Source organism: Chiloscyllium plagiosum, chromosome 46, assembly GCF_004010195.1.
Source record: "Chiloscyllium plagiosum isolate BGI_BamShark_2017 chromosome 46, ASM401019v2, whole genome shotgun sequence".
Taxonomy (NCBI): Eukaryota; Metazoa; Chordata; class Chondrichthyes; order Orectolobiformes; family Hemiscylliidae; genus Chiloscyllium; species Chiloscyllium plagiosum.
The window spans coordinates 9,698,857-9,716,539 of NC_057755.1; positions in this window are offsets into that span (position 1 = coordinate 9,698,857).

Below are 17,683 nucleotides of genomic sequence, written 5' to 3' on the forward strand. Positions count from 1 at the left end.
TGCCACGAGTGAAAAAACAAAAAAGGAGGATGCTTGAATACACAAAAATAGAAAATGCACATGAGTAATGTGACTGACCATTGCACCAGAGTGTAGTTAAGAAGGAAGTAGTGGAAGCTAAATGCATAACTTGGGGGCGGCGGGGGGGGAGGGGCAGGTGGGGGGGTGAAATGAAATTTACTCCATATAACGTGTATAAGATCGCTACATTTCATGCACTGGAACAAACACTAAGGGTAAATTAAAATTACCATTAGACTAATTAGGGATTTAATTTCCCATATGTGCATTTGCTGCACTTGTGCTTTTAAAAGACCAGGGCAATAAGACAGTTTTCTTTTCAAATCGACATGAGGAATATCTTTTAAAACATTATAATGAGAGCCTTGTCGAGAAAAGGGTCGAAACAGCCGAGAGTTAATCTTTCTGAAAATATAAGAACTGGGAGCAGGAGAAAGTCATTTAGCCCCTTGAAACTGTTGTGCCATAGAATGCGATCGTAACTGATCTCATATCAGCGTCAACTTCAATTTGCAGCTCTATTTCCATAACCTTTCAAACTATTGACGACTTACAAATCTGGCTATTTTCTCCTTAATGTCTTAGTTTCCACCACAGTCTGATGCATTGAATCCCACAGATTCATGGTACTTTGGGAAAAGCAATTTGTCCTCACCTATATTTAAAATCTTTCACACCAGTTCAAACCTTACGACTTCTCGATCCAGACTGCCCCACACGAGTAACCATCCTGTCCACACCTACTTCCTCAGTTCCTTTTAACACTTTGCAAATCTCGAAAATATGTTAACTTCTGCAAATTCAAAGTTTCAGTAAAAGAAGCAAAATGTCGATAGACGTTTGATAGGTCTGTACTGGAGACGTCTACCAATGCACTGAATTGAACTGAATTGAATTTATTGTCACGTGTACCGAGGCACAGTGAAAAGCTTTTCCTTGCGAGCAATGCAGGCAATGGTGAGATCTGAGAAACATCACAATTTTTCAAGATTAGTTTGGAATTGAGAAGCAATTCACACAAATTGACAATGGAAAGCTAAAACAGGGCTCACCAGGACAACAATGGTTGCAAGAATTGGATAATTAATCTCCTTTTTGAGCAGTATCGTTGGGTGTTCCATTTTACTGAGGAGGGATGTAATCTTTTGGACATGAGTAACACAGACAGGTGTTCAGCAGTGCCTGAAGCAGCATCTTCCATTTAACTGCTCTCCCACCCTCAAAGGAATTGACGACTTCTCTTATGTATGAACAGTGGGTGTAGGGTTTTCACTTTTAAACTCATATGCATGGTATTGTTTTGGTCAATCGCGTGAAGATACATTATTCAAATTGTTGATTACTCAAATAATGAAATACGTGAGAGGACAGTTGCGTTGATTAGCAATAAAACCACGTGTCGAGGCTGCAAGAGCAGGTCACTTGGCTCCTCAAAACATTTCCCAATGCGATAAAGTCACATCTAATCTGACATTCCTCCCGTGCACTTTCCTACCTGTTCCCAAGATCCGATGATTCTCCAAGTGAACAAGTATCTCTATCAGCCTTAAATGAACAGAAGGTCTTTGCCGTCAGAGTTCTGTGTGACAATGAGTTCCAATTACTCCCAACCATCTGAGAGAAGAAAGTCCCACTCATTCAACGTTTGAATCGATGCCCCTTAGTTCTGACACGATGCTGTGTGGTCAAAAACTCTTTGATGAAGTAGGTGGGAGGAGGGGAAATATCCCATCAGGGCTGATGGTGTAAGTTCGCTTAAGAATCTTGTATGCTTCAATGAGATAACCTTCACAACTCAGTCAGTATATCCCCAACCTCTTTAACCCACACAGCAACTCAAATCCAAATCTAAATACTTATTAAATATTATGTGGGTCTTTACTTCTACCACCCTCGCAGACAGAGAGTACCATATTCCCAACATCCTTCGGATGAAAAACATATTTCTGCTTATATCTCCTCGAAACATTCAGACCCTTAACTATGATTGATGCCCCCGGATATTGATCTTTCCATGAAGGGCAACAAATAATTCTTGCCCACGCTCTCTATGCCTCTCACGTGTTGATACTTCGCGATCCACTCAATCTCCTCTGCCTCTTCAAAAAAACTGTCTAACCTCTCTTCACATTTGAAACTCTCCAGCCCAGGCAACATCCTGGTCAATATCCTCAGCGCCCTCTCAAGTGCTATCTGTGCTTCCTAAAATGTGGGCTCCAGAACTGACTACCTTATTCGAGCTCTGGACTCAAAAACATTCTATACAATTTCAGCACAACCTCCCTGCTCTAAATCTCGGCTGATAAGAATATGGATAAGAATATCCTTTTTTAAAATCCAACAACAGTATCTACCTGTTCTGTCATCTTAAGAGACCAGTGTACATACAGTGAACTTGTACCAAACTTTCTCAGAACATCGGTGCTTCTCAGGCTCCATACTTTCATCATGCATTCACTTTTACCACAGATATTGAAAAGAAAAATTAACTTGGTTACTTTCCATGAATGATTGCCTATCTCGAACAGAGTCGGTTTGTATTTCGGATCCTTTTCTCACGGGGTTCCAAGCTAGGCAGTGAAGAAGGTAATTTTGCATATGTCCATTTTAAATTTCTCATGGCCTGTTAAACAATGATATTCCTGGCTCTACCACCATACATTACAACATCACTTCTACAACATTCCTTCATCTTCGGGTACAAATTGCAGTCATTTTTTTAATGAATTCATGGGGAATCTGTAAGGCTACCTGCACATTTAAATATGCATACCAACTGCTATATTAGCGGATATTAATAGTTAGGTGATTGGTTTTGACCCAACAAATGTATATCTTCAATTACTAATTACATCAAACGTCACTGCCCTCGAGCTCTTGTGGTACAGTGACAGTCTTCCTACGTCTATGCCTGGATTCAACACCAACTGGATCCAAGACTGTGCAATAACATCTCTGATTAGAATGATTAGAAACATCTGAAGTCCCAATTGATGCATATTCAAAGTGTCTACAACTGCTTAGATTAATTATGTATGAGCATGGTATTATTGTGCTCATGGTAGAGGGTTCTATGAGGAACATACATAGGAACAGAGGTATTCAAAGTGCATGATACCAGGATTAATGTGTGAATATTTGCAACATTACAGTGATTGCAGGATTCGAACGTTGATGGGACATCAGTTTTACAATTTCATTCAATGAAGGGGGATCATTCGGCACAGCTTCCAGTGGATCAGTACGTCAGCACCAGTTTCAGAGGAACAGAGACTCCTGTGGTGCGACATGGGGTTCCACAAACAGTGGACGTGTTGGGAGTACAAAGAGTGCGTGGAAGACAGCGGAGGGACTTTTAATGCAAGAAATATAGGAGCATAGGAGCAGGCGGATGCCATTCAACACCTTTGAGCCTATTTGGCCATTCATTGAGAACATGGCTAGTCTATGGTCTCACTCTATATAGTCGCATTTGCCTCATTTCCACGAATATCTTTGCTGAATAAAAAAAATCATCTCTGATTTGAAGTTAACAAATGATCCAGTATTGATGCCATTTTCAAAGAAATTTCGACAGAAGTCTTACCCTTTGTGTAGAGAAGTGTTCTTACCATCCCTCTTGAACAGTTCAGCACTAGTTCTTCGTTGATGCCTCTTAGTTTGAGAATTTCCAACGGTGGAAACAGTTCATTTTTATATACTTCGCAATTTCCTGTTAATATTTTGCGTATTTCGTTCTTAAATTGTGAAGACTTCATATGATCACGATTCAACATTCAAAATTCTTGGGAAAACAGGCGTAATGCATACAATCTAACCTCATAAATTACCCTTGATGTCAACTTATAATTTTCGTTTCCCTACGTTGTACTCCCTCCAAAGTCCAAGCTAGATTGTGATGCCTAGATCTGCTCATACTCTCCAAGTGGAGTCTAACCAGGGTTTTGTCCAACTGCAGCGTAACTTCTGCATCCATATATCCCACGCTCTCAATATAATGGCCAGGATCTCATTAGCCCCTGGATTATTTTCTGCACTGTTTGTGTTATTTTAAAGGTCGAGGCACCTGAAGCATGACCTCTTGTGATTGTGAAATTGCATTTGAACTCTAACAGTGCACAGATAGACCATTCAGCCCGTTGTGACTCAACCTCTTCTCTTGGCATGTTGGTAACATGTCAATTTCCAACCTGCTGTCATTTGCCGAATCATTTGATGCCTTATTAATATTCCAATTGCAAGCACCTCCAACATACTGACAGGGAATGTATTGAGTTATGCCAAAACACTTGAAGACTACAAGGTCATAAGAAATATGATCACGTACATCATTCAAGGCGGCTCCAGCGTTCAATCGCATCATGGCTGATATGACTCTTCTTATCTCCATTTTCCTGCATTTTTCGTGTAACATTTGAATTCTCTGTACTTTGTGTGATTCACTTTCTTCTTCAAACCTTCTTCTAAACGTGCTCTGCACTCTATTTAATGCCTTCGCATTCTTCCAAAATGGAATAAAGATCTGTAAGTGGTTCTGTAGCTGAGAGTCAATAATACACTCCGTGCTCTTGTAATCCTTACTCCTATCGATACTACATGCGTTTATAAGAAATTTCTTTAACTCTGTGACGATTTTGAACAATTCACGCGCATATGCATCCAGACCTCTTTGCACATGCATCTCCTTAAGAATTGTAATCGTTACTTAACACAATTTTCCAATGCTCATTGGAATGAAATGTTCCACCTCAGACTTATTATACTTTCTGAGGATGTTGCTTTCTTTCCAATCTCGTTCCATTTTCCATTAAACCTGGACGCTGCTTATATTTGAATATTCATCTCAAGCCCTCTTGGATGCCTCAACCGAAGTTGCCTCGACCACACTCCCAGGCAAAGCTTTATATTTGTGTGTTTGGTTTAATTAGCACCAGGGTTCACCGCCATGTCATAACACTTACTGTAACTGAAATTTCCACTCGTATTATCAGCCTTGAGTGTGATTTTAATGCATTCACTCATTTACTGAAGTACTCTTTTCCCTGATTTCTCTGACCTTCTGATCAACGTTCTCTGCAAATGTTTCATGTCTACCCTTTTATTAGTAATATGTTCTCGTTGTGTTAAAAGGTCGCCCTGTAAATAAATACTTCTGAGAGTTGTGATAAATTAAAGCTCCATTTTCCTCCTCAGTTGTATAATTTTCCAGGATAACGATCCTAAACAGACTTAACACAAGCCCATTGTAACTAATTTCTTACGATGGCCTGAGGACATTTGGTAATGCACCACGAACCAAAATAAAACTTAATTCAAAGAAGGAAACGACTTCTTGTTTGTCTATAGCCTGTCCAAAATAATATAAACAGTCGCCATAATTCTTATTGAATGATCTAAAACAAGAATCTCTCCATTCTATTTATTCTTCAAACAAGTCATTAACAAATTGTTAAGTGTGCAAACGCAGCTGGTGGTGAAAAAGGAAATGACATAATGTAAATTTAGTCGTTTTTTTTATTATATCAGTATATTGCAATAGAGTGGGAGGTAGGTAAGAGGAGGCTTAGAGTTATAAATAGTTGTTGCTCAATGTTCACTTTTGTAGGTAAAGAATAAATTGATACTTTTAACATTAAAATAGTGGAATTTGGCTAGTTCTCTGCCATCCATACCTTAACAGATTACGAGGCGAGGTGAAATAGGATGCAATTACCTGAACACAGATTTTATGCTAGAATTAGGCGAACATTGGTGAGGTTGCACCTAGAATGTCATGTTTGGTCTCCACACATGAGGAGAGGCATTGTCAGCGAAGCATTAGTAGTCTGATTCCTAATGTGGTCGGACTAACTTGATCAGTTGCAATTAAATTCACTGGGATTTGAGAAAATGAGGATCGAGTCTCGTATCGATCTCTAATATTGTAACAGAACTGGGTAGAATATATAGAGGAAGGGTGTCCATAATTCCTACCATATCAAAGATCTGTTCTATCTTTTATATGCTAGTGTTGCTCTAATGTGAAAAACCGAATGCTGTTCGTGAGACGTGCGAGGGTTGAGCGAAGGACTTCTGGGAAGATGAGTCTAACTGTTTAAAAACCTTACTTCAGGTGTCGGGGCCTCCATTTGCTGAGAGTGCGAGGGAGGAGCAAAGGACTTGTGGGAAGACATATATTTATATAGCTGCGTTACTCGAAACAATACTCGGGTAGCGTCTCCAATCCATCCTCCTCCTCTAACCAATAAAAAAAGGTTCTGTGCGCCAGGTTGGTAAGGTAACGAGTTTATTTTTTATTCATTATTTTTCAACAGTCTCTTTAGGAATTTAGAATAGTGGGAATGGAGGTGAGGGCAGTTGACTGTTCCTCCAGCAGAATGTGGGAGGTTAGGGTCACTACTCGTGTCCCTGCTGACTACATCTGCGGGAGGTGCACCCAACTCCAGCTCCTCGAAAACCGCGTTAGGGAACTAGAGCTACAGCTGGATGAACTTCAGATCATTTGGCAGGCAGAGGGGTTTATTGAGAGGAGTTGCAAGGACGTCGTCACTTCTCAGGTACAAGAAAAAGGCAGATGGCTTACAGTCATGTGAAGGAACCGAAACCGGCAGGCAGTGCAGGGATACCCTGTGGCCATTCCGCTCAACAATAATTATAGCATTTTGGATACTGTTGATGGGGACGACTTACCAGGGGAAAGCACTGGGGCACAGGGCTCTGGCACAGAGTCTGTCCCTGCTGCTCAGAAGGGAAGGGGGAAGAGGAGCTGAGCAGTAGTCATTGGGGACTCTATAGTTAGGGGGACAGATAGGAGGTTCTGTGGCGACGAGAGAGACTCATGGTTGGTGTGTTGCCTTCCATTTGACAGGGTTCATGATGTCTCTGATCGTGCTTTTGGAATCCTTAAGGGGGAGGGGGAGCAGCCCCAAGTCGTGGTCCACATAGGCACCAACGACATCGGCAGGAAGAGAGATGGGGATTTAAAGCAGAAATTCTGGCAGCTAGGATGGAAGCTTAGAGCTTGGAAGAACAGAATTGTTATCTCTGATTTGTTGCCCGTGCCACGTGCTAGTGAGACGAGGAATAAGGAGAGAGAGGTGTTGAACACGTGGCAAGATGGAGGGTTTTGGATTCTTGGATAATTGGGTCTCTTACTGAGGTAGGTGGGACCTCTACAAACAGGATGGTCTTCATCTGAACCAGAGGGGTCTCAATATCCTAGGCTGGGGGGTGGGATTCGTTAAGGCTATTGCGGTGAGTTTAAACTAATCCATCAGGGGGCTGGGAACCAAAATTGTAGTACGAGGATAGAAACGGTTGAGAGTAGGGAGGTCCAAAATCAAGTTTCAGGGACGCAAGATGGCACCGGCAAGCAAGAAGTTGGTTTGAAGTGTGTCTACATCAACGCCAGGAGCATCCAGAATAAGGTGGGTGGACTTGCAGCATGGGTTGGAACCTGAGACTTCGATGCTGTGGCCATTTCGGTGACATGGATAGAGCAGGGACAGAAATGGTTGTTGCAGGTTCCAGGAATTAGATGTTTCAGAAAGAACAGACAAAATGGTTTGAGAGGGGGAGGTGTGGCATTGTTGGTCAAGGACAGTATTACAGTTGCAGAAAGAATGTTTGGGGACTCGTCAACTGAGGTAGCATGGGCTGAGGTTATAAACAGGAAAGGAGAGGGTTCTGCTATTGGGAGGTTTCTATCGGCTTCCGAATAGTTTCAGAGATATAGAGGAAAGGATAGCAAAGATGATTCTCGATAGGAGTGAGAGAGACAGGGTAGTTGTCATGGGGGACTTCAACTTTCCAAATATTGACTGGGAACACTATAATACGATCAGCTTTTGTCCAGTGTGCGCAGGAGGGCTTCCTGACACAGTATATAGACAGGCCAACAAGGGGCGAAGCCACATTAGATTTGATACTGGGTAATGAGCCCGGCCAGGTGTTAGACTTGGACGTAGGTGAGCACTTTGGTGATCACGATCACAATTCTGTGATGTTTACTTTACTGATAGAAAGGGATAGGTGTATACCACTTGGCAAGAGTTACAACTGGGGAAAGGCATTTACGATGCGATTAGGCAAGATTTAGGAAGCATAGGATGGGGAAGGAAACTGCAAAGGATGGGCACCTTGGACATGTGGAGCTTATTCAAGGAAAGACTCCTGTGTGTTCTAGATAAGTATGTATCTGTATGGCAGAGAGGAAGCTGTAGAGCGCAGGAGCCGTGGTTTACGAAGGAAGTTGTATATCTGGTCAAAAGGAAGAAGAAGGCTGATGTTAGGATGAGATGTGAAGGCTCAGTTAGGGCGCTTGAGGGTTACAAGTTAGATTAGAGTGGTGCTGGAAAAGCACAGCAGTTCAGGTAGCATCCGAGAAGCAGTAAAATTGACGTTTCGGGCAAACGCCCTTCATCAGGAATACAGCCAGGAATGTAGCCAGGAAAAACTTAAAGATAGAGCTCAGAAGAGGCAGGAGGAGACGTGAGAAGTTGTTGGCGGATTGTATCAGGGTGAAGGCTAAGGCTTTCTATAGGTATTTAAGGAATAAAGGAATGACGAGACTAAGATTAGGACCAATCAAGGATAATTATGGGACGTTGTGTGTGGAGCCAGAGGAGATTGGGGAAGCATTAAATTAATATTTTTCGACAGTATACAATCTAGAAATCGACAATGTTGTCGAGTAGAATGCTGAGATACAGACTACTAGACTAGGTGGGATTGAGATCCACAAGGAAGAGGTATTAGAAATCCGGCAGAGTGTGAAAATAGATAAGTCCCCTGGGCCGGATGGGATTTATCCCAGTATCCTCTGGGAAGCCAGGGAGGAGATTTCCGAGCCATTGGCATTGATCTTTGAATCGTCAATGTCTACAGGAATAGTGCCAGAAGACTGGAGGATAGCAAATGCGGTTTTCCTGTTCAAGAAGGGGAGTAGAGACAACCCTTGTAATTATAGACCAGTGAGCCTTTCTTCAGTTGTTGGTAAAGTGCTGGAAAAGGTTATAAGACGTAGGATTTATAATCATCTAGAAAAGAATAATTTGATTAGGATTTGTGCAGGGAAGGTCGAGCCTCACAAACCGTATTGAGTTCTTTGGGAAGGTGACCAAACAGGTACATGAGAGTAAACCGATTGATGCGGTGTATATCGATTTCGGCAAGGCGTTTGACAAGGTTCCCCACAGTAGACTATTGTACAACATGCGGAAGAATGGGATAGTGGGAAGTATAGCAGTTTGGATCAGTAATTGGCTTGCTGAAAGAAGACAGAGGGTGGTGGTTGATGGGAAATATTCATCCTGGAGACCAGTTACTAATGGTGTACCGCAAGGGTCGGTGTTGGGTCCACTGCTATTCGTAATTTTTATACACGACCTGGATGAGGGCATAGAAGGTTGGGTTAGTAAATTTGCAGCTGACACTAATATCGGTGGAGTTGTGGATAGTGACGAAGGATGTTGTAGGTTACAGAGAGACATAGATAAGCTTCAGAGCTGGGCTGAGAGGTGGCAAATTGAGTTTAATGAGGACAAGTGTGAGGTGATTCACTTTGGTTGGAGTAACCGGAAAGCAAAGTACTGGGCTAATGGTAAGATTCTTGGTAGTGTAGTTGAGCAGAGAGATCTTGGTGTCCATATACACCGATCCTTGAAAGTTGCCACCCAGGTTGCCAGGGTTGTTAAGAAGGCATACAGTGTTTTAGCTTTTATAAATATAGGGATCGAGTTCTGGAACCATGAGGTTATGCTACAGCTGTACAGAACTCTGGTGCAGCCACAATTGGAGCCTTGTGTACAGTTCTGGTCACCGCATTGTAAGAAGGATGTGAAAGCTTTGTGAAGGGTGCAGAGGAGATTTACTAAGATGTTGCCTGGTATGGAGGGAAGGTTTTACGAGGAAAGGCTGAGGGACTTGAGGCTGTTTTCGTTAGAGAGAAGAAGGTTGAGAGGTGACTTAATAGACACATATAAGATAAGCAGAGGGTTAGATAGGGTGGACAGGGAGAGCCTTTTACCAAGTATGGTGATGACGAGCACGACGGGGCATAACTTTAAATTGAGGGCTGATAGATATAGGACATATGTCAGAGATAGTTTCTTTACTCAGAGAGTAGGAAGGGTATGGAATGCTTTGCCTGCAATGATAGTAGATTCGCCAACTTTAAGGACATTTGAGTCAACATTGGACAAGCATATGGACGTATATGAAATAGTGTAGGTTAGATGGGTTTCAGATTGGTATGACAGGTCGGCACAACACCGAGGGCCGAAGGTCCTGTACTGCGTTGTAATGTTCTATGTTCTATGACAAGTGGTTTTCCACATGAATCCGTGTTGGAATCACTTATGTTTGTGGTATGTAAAAATGATCTGCAGGAATGTATAGGTGGTCTGATTTGCAAGTTTGCAGATGACACTAAGATTGGTGGAGCAGCAGACTGTGACCGCAACTGTCAGAAATGCAGAAGAATGTCGATAGATTGGAACTTGGGCAAATAAATAGCAGATGTAGTTCAATCCAACCAAATGGATTTGGCAGATCCAATCCACGAGTGAACTTATCGAGTTTTGAGAAGATTTGTAGCTCAAGTTGAGGTTTTGGATGTAGGTTTGCTCCCTGAGCTGAAAGTTTCGTTTCCAGACGTTCCTTTACCTTACCAGGTCACATCTTCAATGGACGTCATGCGAGGTAATACTGAAAATGTCTGCATTCTATTTATATGTTTGGATTTCTTTGGGTTGGTGATGTCATTTCCTGTGATGAAGTCACTTCCTCTTCCTTTTCTCAGGGGTGTGGTGGATGGGGTCTAACTCGACGTGTTTTTTGATAGAGTTACAGTCGGAATGCCATGCTTCTAGGAATTCTCGTGCGCATCTTTGTTTGGCTTGTCCTAGGATGGATGTATTGTCCCAGTCGAAGTGGTGTCTTTCCTCATTCTTATGTGAGGATACTAGTGAGATAGGTTATGTCTTTTTATGGCTAGTTGGTGTTCATGTATCCTGGTGGCTAGTTTTCTGCTTGCTTTTCCAACACACACTAAACACACTAAAACAGCAGCTTGAAAGACTCTATACAGACAATCAGCAAAACTAACGTCATTTTCAAAATACCGTGCAACGACTGTAGCAAACACTACATTGGACAGGCAGGCAGACAACTAACCACCAGGATACATGAACACCAACTAGCCACAAAAAGACATGACCCTCTCTTACGAGTATCCTCACATACGGATGAGGAAGGACACCATTTCGACTGGGACTTACATCCATCCTAGGACAGGCCAAAGAAAGACATGCACGAGAATTCCTAGAAGCATGGCATTCGAACCAGAACTCTATCAACAAACACATCGAGTTATGTCCCATCTACCACCACTTGAGAAAAGGAATAAGAAGTGACTTCAACACAGGAAATGACATCACGACAGGAAATGATATCACCAACCCAAAGAAACTCAAAGAAATAAATAGAATGCAGGAATTTTCAGCATTGCTTCACATGAGGTCCACTGAAGATGTTACCTAGTGAGGTAACGAAACGTCTGGAAATGAACGTTTCAGCTCAGCGAGCAAACCTACATCCAAAACGAGTGAACTATATGGTGAATGGAAAAGCCCTGGAGAAAATTGATGTGCAGAGAGAGCTGGGTGCTCAGGTTCATTGTACCTGAAGGTGGCAACGCAGGTTGATGGATTGGTCAAGATGGCATATGGCATGTTTTCCTTCATCGCACGGGGTATTGCGAGAAGTGTAAGCATGTCATGTTATGATTGTATAGCACTTTGGTATGATTACATTTGGAATGCTGCATCCAGTTCTGGTCGCCACATTACCAAAGGAATATGTTTGCTTTGGAGAGGGAACAGAAAATGTTCACCAGGATCTTGCTTTCTGTGGAGGGCGCTAGCTGCAAATGATGATTATCTTCATTAGAAGGATGGAGGTTGGGGGAATCTTATTGAGGTCTCCAAAACGTTGAGAGTTTGACTGGGTGGATAGCAAGAAGCTTTTTTTATTCCAGAGTGAGTGACTCAATTACTAGGAGTCACAAGTTCAAGGTGAGAAGGGAAAACTTTAAGGAAGATATGCGTGGAATGTTCTTGACACAGAGGTTGATGGGTGCCTGGAATATATTGTCGGCAAAGGTGGTAGGAGTGTGCATGATTTCAGAATTTATGATGTTTCTAAACAGATACAGATCCTCAGAAAATAGGCGAAAGGTCATGATCGAGCCTTCGTTTCAGCGCAGGCTTGGAATGCTGAAGGGCCTGTTCCTGTTCGATAATTTTCCTTTTTTTGACTCCAGTGTTCTGAACCTTTTCAATTATGTTGACAAGACCACTGATCTTTGCCTTCCGAGGCACTCCTTTAAGAGGAACAATGCTAACAATTTATCCTTGTTTGTTATGTTCAAAGATAATTTGAATTACCTGCTCAATCCTAAAATTCTGCATTTTACTTTTTCTTTTAAGTGAGCCTGAGATATGTCGCATGTTTGTGTAATTTTGTGGGAACCATCGAATATCAAGTGATCAGGGAACAGGCAATTGATTCAGAGAATGCACTCATGTTAAGTTTCAGAGAAGTTTAGAAATGAATCTTAATTTGTTTTGAAAGCAAAATTGCAGAAACATCAGCACAGCGCCAGTTTAGGCAGGTATATAGATAGTAACAGAGTGGATTAGTAAACAAGTAAGAGTTTAATGATGGTCATGGATTCATTGTCAATTGTTACCTTCCTTGTTTGACTTAATTTGATACAAGTAAGGAATTTATTGCCATTCGTGACAAATAGTACATGACTGAACGGTTTGATTCATTCTTTATTGAAGCGTTCTATTTGTGATCGGAGGAAGGAGAACATGAGAAATTTATTTCACCCCATTACAACTTTCTGAGGCAGGTATTTGCTTTTCACTTTATATTTTGAGTAGCCAATATCAGAATAAATGACCAAGAAAATCATAATACTTCATTCATCTCTTGCCTGAATTTGCTTTTCATCTGCCTGAAAGAACACATTTGTGCATGAATTGAAATAGATCAGCATATAGACGGTTTCAGTGGCGACCTAAGTAGGGGTTGCATAAACACCTTAATAAAGTGTGATATTACTTATTCTCCTAGACGAAAAAAAACTCACTGCTGTTGTCGGCCATAGAAGGATAAAACTGCCTGTAACAGAGAAGAATACAATTATGGACTTCCTTTAGCTCTCCATCTCTGGGTCTGTTTTATTCTCACTATTGAGTCCCTGCACTGACGTGCGGGCTCTGTTGGCTGCTACAATACTTTGTCTTTTGGCTTTTAAGCAATTAAATAAGAATATCAAAGAAAATGAAAGGCAAAGGACTGAAATACTATGTAACCAGTAGAATGCTACACCTTGTGGCGAAGTGAAAAGGTTCAAATTGTTGCACAAACCCACTGTAAATGTTCAGTAACTGATTTCGATTCAAATACAAACCAAAAGGTTATGTTCTCCAGGCAAACCAGGGCAATGTTGATCAATATAACTGCAGCCGCTGTTTTCACTCTGCAGTACTTTGTTTTCAGCCTCTTACAACATATTGCTACAGATCTATCAACGTAAACATGTCAGTGAACCACACCGCCATTAACAGGTTGACTGAGCTCATGTCATTCTCGTTCCTGATGAAGGGCGCTTGCCCGAAACGTCAATTTTCCTGCTCAACGGATGCTGCCTGAGCTGTTGTGTTTTTGCAGCACCACTCTAATCTTGACTCATGTACTTAACAATCTTGAAAACTCCAGTGGAGAAGAAGAAGGAACACATAAAGTGATAACTGAAAATGCGTTGGACAGTTACGTTCGTGATCATGCTCAGAACACCTGTTGTTGCCATGATCACCATGTAGGTAGAGGTACAATCAGAAAGGCTGCAGTTTCATTTGGCTTGCTTGTAGCATCCTCTATTTAAGCGCTTCCAAGGCTTACATAGATCACAGTCAATGCTGGAAGTTTTCCTCAGAATACGTTACATTTGTTATGATACCATGACTGACTGCCAAATCAAATGAGCCTCCGTATCACTTTATTCACAATACAGTTAAATGAAGATACTCAATGACACTCAACATTGACCTCATTGTTTCTTAAATAGACATTTTGATTCACCGGTCACAGAATTTGTCAATAATCCAATATCAGGCATAAGGTTTATAGCTCAAACAAAATAAAAATAATTTATTAACAATACAGTACCTAATCAGTATCTAAGGTTAAGTATTACATTTTATTTCTGATCCTCTGTAATTATAGCCCCTATTCTTTCACTAAGACAGGCAGATACACAGACACATTCAGGAATGTATGATAAGGAAAAAAAAGTGACATGAGAGCCTGGTTTACTTAAGCTACTTCTACAACCTATAACATGACTGTCACTTGAGATTGTAACTTGCTTAGTTTCTGATACCTTACTGCAGACTCCAAAATATATTAATTTGATTCTCATAACTGAGATTCGATTCTGTGAACTTTCATTAAGTAGGCAATGAAAGGACAACCAGGGAGCAAACCAACCTTTGTCCCGTAGCTTTCACAAGTCATAGGCCTCCAGTCTGAAAAACAACGTTCCACCACCACCCTCTGTCTTCTACCTGTGTGCCAGTTCTGTATCCAAATGTCTAATTCTGCCTGTATTCCATGAGATCTAACATTGCTAATCAGTCTTCCACGGGGAACCTTGTCGAACGCCTTACAGAAGTCCATATACTGTGACCAGTGGAATGCCACAAAGATCGGTGCTGGGTCCTCTACTTTTTGACATTTACATAAATGATTTGGTTGCGAGCATAAGAGGTAGAGTTAGTAAGTTTGCAGATGACACCAAAATTGGAGGTGTAGTGGACAGTGAAGAGGGCTACCTGAGATTACAACAGGATCTGGACCAGATGGGCCAATGGGTTGAGAAGTGGCAGATGGAGTTTAATTCAGATAAATGCGAGGTGCTGCATTTTGGGAAAGCAAATCTTAGCAGGACTTATACATTTAATGGGAAGGTCCTAGGGAGTGTTGCTGAACAAAGAGACCTTGGAGTGCAGGTTCATAGCTCCTTGAAAGTGGAGTCGCAGATAGATAGGATAGTGAAGAAGGCATTAGGTATGCTTTCCTTTATTTGTCAGAGTATTGAGTACAAGATTTGTGAGGTCATGTTGCGGTTGTACAGGACATTGGTTAGGCCACTGTTGGAATATTGCGTGCAATGCTGGTCTCCTTCCTATCGGAAAGATGTTGTGAAATTTGAAAGGGTTCAGAAATGGGCGGCACGGTAGCACAGTGGTTAGCACTGCTGCTTCACAGCGCCAGAGACCCGGGTTCAATTCCCGCCTCAGGCGACTCTCTGTGTGGAGTTTGCACATTCTCCCCGTGTCCGCGTGGATTTCCTCCGGGTGCTCCGGATTCCTCCCACAATCCAAAAATGTGCAGGGGTTAGGTGAATTGGCCATGCTAAATTGCCCGTAGTGTTTGGTGAAGGGGTAAATGTAGGAGAATGGGTCTGGGTCGGTTACGCTTCGGCGGGTCGGTGTGGACTTGTTGGGCCGAAGGGCCTGTTTCCACACTGTAAGTAATCTAATCTAAAACAAATGATTTACAAGGATGTGGCCAGGGTTGGAGGATTTGAGCTACAGGGAGAGGCTGAACAGGCTGGGGCTGTTTTCCCTGGAGCGTCAGAGGCTGAGGGGGTGACCTTATAGTAGTTTACAAAATTATGAGAGGCATGGATAGGATAAATAGACAAAGTCTTTTCCCTGGGTTCGGAGAGTCCCGAACTAGAGAGCATAGATTTACGGTGAGAGGGGAAAGATATAAAAGAGACCTAAGGGGCAACCTTTTCACACAGAGGGTGGTACTTGCATGGAATGAGCTGCCAGAGGAAGTGGTGATGGCTGGTACAATTGCAACATTTAAGAGGCATTTGGATGGGTATATGAATAGGAAGGGTTTAGATGGATATGGGCTGGGTGCTGGTAGGTGGGACGAGATTGGGTTGGGATATCTGGTCGGCATGAAGGGGTTGGACCGAAGGGTCTGTTTCCATGCTTTACATCTCTATGACTCTAAGTGCAATCATTATTGAGAAAACACAATTCAAACTCTGGCGACTCCCTGTTTTACTAACTGTTTCCCCGATCTGTCTCAGTTAGCATTCAACATTTGCTGTTGCTACGACCTTTCTGGACTTGAAGTGTCTATGGAGCATCATCCACCAAGAAATAATCGACAATTCTTTCCATGCATGGTTTCAAAAATCTCTAACTGCTTGTTTGTTTTCTATTTTAAGAAGAGCTCACAGGTCACATCTCCAAATCGAAAATTACAAAACAATGAATAAAATAAGACAATACCTTTAAAAATCAGCAAGGGCTCTAACAAATGACTTGTCAATTAAAGGATCCAGAATACTCACACTAGAAAATAGTACTATGAGTGAGATGGCTGATATTTACTGTTTACATGCAAGTATTGTGCACAGGTATCAGATGTTCAGTATTTTAGATGCATAGAAACATAGAAGATAGTAGCAGGAAGATACCATTGGGCCATTTGATCCTGCTCTGCCAGTCATCACAATGATGGTCGATCATCCAACTCAATAGTCTAATTCTGTTTTCTCCCCATTGCATTTCATCCCATTCGCCCCAAATGATATATGAAGGTGCCCCTTGAACTCATTCAACATTCTGGCGCCAAGTATAATAATTAAACCCAGGCTCACCTCACATTGGGTGAAGAAATGTCTCCTCATCTCCGTACTAAAATGCTCCACCCCGAATGTGTCAGATTTTTAGCTGGTGTGCACAATTGACAACTCATTTGTAAACGTATTCCAATGAAATATGCAAGCTATTCTCCTCATTAAAGAGTATACGTCATTGATCAGGGTTGATATAACACGTTCCAGTGTCTAACGGTAAAGCCAATTTTATGTTGTGACTCCTTTGAGGGATTCGTTTAGCCAACAGAATCAAAACCTTAATGTGATTTTACAAATACAAGAAATTAACAGCTAGTGATAGAATTGAGATGCACAATATTCAGTAAGGTCGCTGATGAACTGGAACAATTGAATTGAAATAAATCAAATCGACTGAGTAGGCATTTGATTTGTGAATGCAGAATGGTGTTAATGGCTTGTCAGGAGAAGAGGTTATCATGTAGGATTAATCTTCAAAAAATCTCCCCTCATCTTAGGCAGGGTGATCCACAGGTTAAACGTGACCAGTTCTCTCTCACACTCACACACACACATACACACGCACACACACACGGGCAAAGAGACCTCATATCCATGTCACAATTAAACCAAAGTTTTATGCAGTCTCAGAGACACAAAGCAATCTCGATTGTATCTCTCTTTGTATATATATAAAATATATGATGTGTGTATGCGTGTGTGTGGGCGTGTGTCTGGGTGTGTGTACATCTCTATTTCCATTCATTATTTTTAAAAATTAATTTCGTCTAGAAACAACGTCTACAATTTAGAATTAATGCAAAGAACAGCAGACAGGAGCAAATTATCCAAGACATTAACATCTGCAGTGCCGGAGGAGGTCACGAGAGGGTGCCAATGCGTCGCAATAATCACAAGGGGTCGTCTCTTCAGGACGCTTGGTCC